Source organism: Pleurodeles waltl, chromosome 7 (assembly GCF_031143425.1).
Source record: "Pleurodeles waltl isolate 20211129_DDA chromosome 7, aPleWal1.hap1.20221129, whole genome shotgun sequence".
Taxonomy (NCBI): domain Eukaryota; kingdom Metazoa; phylum Chordata; class Amphibia; order Caudata; family Salamandridae; genus Pleurodeles; species Pleurodeles waltl.
The window spans coordinates 984,599,774-984,605,773 of NC_090446.1; positions in this window are offsets into that span (position 1 = coordinate 984,599,774).

A 6,000-nucleotide genomic window follows, 5' to 3' on the forward strand; every position below is an offset into this window, starting at 1 on the left:
GCACTCTAAACAGCTGCACTGTACACCGCTGCCCTCTACTCTGTACCACTGTACTCCACACCATTGCTCTCTGTGCCACTCTACTCCACTCTACATCACTATGCCACTAACTTTAAGCCATGCTGAACAGCAGCTACTCTGGTGTATAACATGGATAATGGCTAAAACACATTAGCAAAGCCAATAACTCTCTTATAGATGAGACTTATTGGCTTTGCCAATGTTTGTTAGTACTGTGAGGTACCAAGGTACCTGAAAGAACTGTGAAAAATACAATTACATCATAATAAAGGCTGCTACAAAATGCGCAAATACATTTCGGTTAAATTAAAAAAAAAAGTGGTTCTCAAATACAGATTTGAAAAATATACAGTTTATACCTAGTACAAAATAAATTTATAACACTCCATTAAAACCACACACTCCACAGCTCACCTTGGATCACCATTACAATATCCCTTTAAAAGAAATATCTTTGCCACCAGAAAACTTCAAGTGACTCCTTTTAGTAAAGTCAATGCAGGTTTTCAAGCCCTTTTGTATTTGCAGATTTACCAGTTGGGCACAATTGCATGTCTTTAGTGAAGGAGACCCCCTGTCAAGAAGGTCTGATTCTTATCTGTCTGCCCCTCCCTCAGAGCACAGGAGACTCCCTGCCTTCCAGCCCAGCTGGGGAAACTGACTTGGCCATAATTTCGCCCTGCCGTCCGTTGCCCTTTAGGTGAAAGGCTAAAATTACGGACAAATGCAGTCCGTTAAAGCTTTCATCACGGACAACGGACGGCAGGGCGAAATTACGGACAGTCCGTGAAATTTACGGACGGGTGGTCACCCTATCAATTTGCTCTCGTGTGTCACAGCAGAACCTTCCGCCTTGTATGCTTTTATTTTGGGAAGAGCAAAATACAGAATGTTCAGGGAGCTTTCTTGTTTTCACTTCCATCTAAGCCAAAAACAAAGGCCTCATTTAAAGGGCCCTTCGTTTGTTCGAGTATCATCGTGGCTGGGAGCTGTCTGAGGCCTACCACCTAGATGCCAATGCTATGGAGGGCAGGAGCGGCTCCCTCACAATTGCAAAGGAGTGTCACCCCACTGGCTGAGCCAGATGCTAAAAAATAAAACAATATTTTACTATTGTTTTATTTTTCAGCTGCTGGCTCGGCCAGAATGTGCAGGGAGGGTCGGGGCTGGGCCATGGGAGGGTGGGGTTGAGGAGGAGGAGAGGAGTGAGTACACTAAGTGCGCATGTCAGTTTGGCAGACCAAGCCACTAAGACCCATTCTGAAGCTGCTCGCATGCTAGGTATAGCATGAGAGCAGCACCAGGATTGCATGGGGAGCCTCTGCTGGTGTCCCAGGGACTGCTGGGACACCAAAACCATCAGAAGAGGAGCGAGGTGGCAGGCGGCAGCAGGAACAGGTACGTTAAAAAATATATATATATATATTTTATTTACGCCCCCTCCTCCCAACCCATACCCACCCCCCCTGGAGATTTGCAGCAGCCTCCGCTGATTGAGGGAAACAAAGGCACATAGCTTGCTATAGCTTCACAAGTTCTTAAGAGATAGTTAGGATTTGGAGGCTGGATTTTGACATTGTTCAATCCCTGTTCCTAAGAGATATACATGCAGCTTCTCTTGGACCTTTGAGCTGCCTTTGGCACAGCTGATCAAGACGTCAATGGCGGCCGGTAATTATAAGAGGGAGGGGAGCAGGGGTAGGTTACACACACACACATACACCTCACTCACACCCATTCATTCACACACGCACTCACACACCCATTCACAATACTTACTAACACATATAGATACATTCATACACACACAAAAGCACCAAACTTCAAAAAAAAAAAACTTACCTCAGCAGCTTTGGCAGGGAATCCTCAGAGGTGCCAGGAGGGTTGGGACTGCTGCCTTCCTTCATAAGGCAGCAGTCCCAACTCATCACAGAGTGGGATGGGGTCAGTGAGACTACTGAACCCACCACACTCTGTGACAGGGTGTCACTGATTGACACTCGGCCCTGGGTGCTTCTGGGCTCAAAACTGAAGCACCCAGGTCTAAAGCAATTGGTGTCATCCCTCTCGTCATGAGGGGGAGGGCCTTGAGGCACCTTTGCTAGGCTGAAGAGGTCACGCACACAGGGCTATGACTTCTTTAGCCCAGCAAAGTTCAGCTCAGGCAGCCAGGAGTCTGCACATTTAGCGCATGTCCAAGTCCTGGCTGTCTGACATGAACCTGAAAGAGTATATGTTGGGCTTACTTTTGTTCAGTCTGACAGATACTCTTCAGGTCAGGAAAAAGATAGGGGGGCATGGCCCATCAGCCCATACAGACGGGCCACTGTTGCATGACATTCTAATCCAAAGACTCCACGAAGCAGGCATAGAGGGGACTGCTCTCAAGTGGATCATATCCTAGCTTCTAAACAGAACTAATGTCATCAATACTCCTCCTTTCTCATCCAAACCGTAAATCATAGAAGCAGGGGTCCCTCAAGGCTCTATCATTTCACCCACACTTTTCAACACTAAAGTTATTACACGCAATTAATTTCAGCTGACCTGCTATAACTACACAGATGACACACAAACAATTCTTAAACTGGAAAGCCCCAAAGACATTGGAAACTCAAAAATCTTCAGTTGCCCGGAGTTGCTGATCAGTGGATCGCACAGAGCTACCTCAAATTGAATGTGTTCAAAATCGAAATACTCACCTCCGGTGAATGGAAAAATTATGACCCTCTCCGCCTGGCTTGACAATCTGGGACCCCCTCCTAAAGTATTCAGAATTACCATGGACTCTAAGCTATCATGCATGTGTGAGTGGATAAGTTAGCAAGATCAAGCTCAGTACTATGAAAACTTTGTGACACGTTATCTCACACGTAGGATTCCCATACAAGGTCCTAGCTACTATCTCTCTTACACTGTCTAAACTTGATTACACCAATGGCCTCTACTATAGATAATTTCTACCAGCTATGAAAAGACTACAACATTTGCAAAACTCTGCTGCCAGACTACTCCTATATATAAAGCCACAAGCCCACATCTCACTACCTTAGGGCCCTACATTTTTTACAGTTTGCCAGAAAATCCACTTTTAAGATGCTTTGTATCCCCCACAAAGCAATACATGGAACATGGTCACTTTTCATCAGGAAGAAAAATCACAAAATACATACAACAAAGAAACCTCTGCTCCAGATTGGCACCAATCTCAAACACAAATACAAGAAAAAAACATGGGTAGGACACCTTGCTCTGTTCAAACAGCCAAACTATGGAATTCATTAAGCCCTAATATCAAATCCACAGATAACCATCTTATCTCACACGTATCGCTGGACACATCCTAGAGGTCATTTTTACAAACCCCGAACTAGTTACCATTCAAAGCATCACACCAGTCACAAGGTCAGACCACCATTTGGTAACTTTCCAACATAAAACATCACAAATCAACACACCCAAGACCACCTTACATACATCCACTTATCAACCACGAAACAAGCTCAACTTTGAAACACAACTTTGTCTTGTAATTTGCATGCAGCTTCTTGTGCCCGCTCATAGCCCACTGTGCTATAATAGCAGGATTGTAATTTATTAATTGAGAGTAACAAAATAACCTTTATAGCAAAAGCAGTAACCCACTGAGCTGTCTACATAAAATACAAATCTGTGACATGCCTGTTACAGGTATTTTGCAGTATGCACTTTAACCTTCTATGCTACCTTATGATGAGTCAACGCTGCGACTAGACAAAACACAGATCTCACCAGCAAGTACATTAAACACCAGAGTTATCATACTGTTATTATCCCTTGAAAAGTTGTGGGCACACAAAGATCTCTTCAGAAGGCGCCTTACCCTTGTATGCTATTTTAAAATGCAGCCTGTTTGTCACCAATTAAATAAATCAAAAACAATTTATTGTTGAATTTGTCCCCTTTGACAATTTCTCTGCAGCAGAGTTTAAAAAAAATAAATGTATAAGTTGAGTTTCAGGGTCTCCTTTTCATAATTCCGTCCCTCATGACACCACTGCCTTTCTGCTGCCACACACTGACCGCCAATTTGTTTGATCCGAAATACATTTTTCCATTTCCAGCACTTTTTGAGATGTATTATTAGAGTGGCTTGTGAGTGCTTAGATTTGGAATAACAGATGAGAAGGAAGTGCTGGACATATCTGTCGCGCATCGGTAGAACTTATTGCGTTGGAACTCGTAGTAGAATAGTAGGAGAGGTGCACGTTGCCAGATGCTCTGCTCATCTTTCAAAGAAGTGTCTGAAGTGTGAACAACACTTCTCCAGCTCTGCTGGTCCGTAATAAGTGTGTTTCACTCTGCTCTTACAGTCGTTAAAAGATAGCCTGATATGTGGCTAACTGAGCATAATCCCTAGTAGCCATTCAGCCTAAAATTTCTGATACTTTTTCAACCCTTCTAACCAGCCTAACTTTATCCAACATTAACAAATTAGCTTAACATGTGACTGACTTTTCCTTATCCCTGTAGGCCATTGAAAAAATCCTCATTTCTCTGTAAACATGCCCTTATTTTTAAGTTGAAGGCTACCAGACAGTGCAGCTGTCTGGTTTTGTAAAGACATCTTGGGAACATTCAGAAAGCTTCCCTGGGAATGCATTCCACCCATTGCTTACCATAAACTTTGTGGTTTGCAACTCACATATTCTGTCATTCTACTCAATGGATTAATTTGTTTTAGGCTGAACAGCACAAGTTCATCCCTCCTAGAGAACAAAGTCTTTTTATGCCACTTCTCCTTTTATTCTTCCACGATTCCTCCTTTCTATAAACAGGCTTGTCAATTTTGTTCATGTTACTTTTGCTATGCATTCAACCACAGAGGTGTGTCTTCCAGGGAGCTTGATGTTTCCTTTTCTTTCTCTGACTTAAAAATGAGAGGATTTATCAGAAAATCTTGCTGGGTACTGGAGGTAGGAAATGTTTTTTTCTAGCAGACAACAACATTTAAATGAACTGTGCAAGCATTTCAGAATTAGGAAAGTGTAAATTAAGAACATGTTTTGGTAATTCTGAAGTGTGTTGGAAACAGATACTTTAATATTATCAAAACAAATGAATACACTAGGTGATGCCCTTTCCACACATTATCGTTTGTGTGCTGTATAGTTTTACTTGTAAGACTGCATGTTTGTGCAAAAGTAACAGTCATTTCAATTGAACATGTGTTGTCTGTAATAGAAGTGTGCTACTACACCATGCAAACTCCACTCTACACCACTTCACTCTACTTTGCACCATTCCAATTTACACCATTCCAAGCCACTGCACTCTGGGCCACCACTCTACTCTACACCACTGCACTCTAAGCCACTTCCCTGCGTGCCTCTCTACTCCAATCTACTTTATACCAATGCACTCTATGCCACTCTTGTCTACACCCATATATTCTTTGGCAGTAAACTCTATACCACTTCAGACTAGGTCACTCGACTCTCCACCACCCTGCAATACTGCATTCTATGCCACTCTACTCTAAGCCACTGTACCCTAAACCACTACACTTTACACCACTTTACACCATTGCACATTGTGCCTCTCTATTCCACTGCACTCTATCACCCATCACCTCACTCTCCTCCAATTCATTCTACTCTGAAACAATCTAGTCTACGCCACTGCACTCTATGCCACTCTACTCCATTCTGTGCCACTCCCCTCAATGCCATCCTACTCTAAGCCACTGCACCCTAAACCACTGCATTCTACGCCACAGCACCAGAAGCAAATGCACTGTATGCATCCTCACTCTACTCTGCACAACTGTACTCTATACCACTCGTCTGTACACCACTGTACTCTATGCCACTGAACTCTACAATACTGTATTCTGCAACACTACACTCTCCACCACTGAATTCTATGCCAATCTACTCTGCACTACTGCCCTCTATGCTAATGCACTCTACACCATCCTACTCGGCATCACTGCACTCC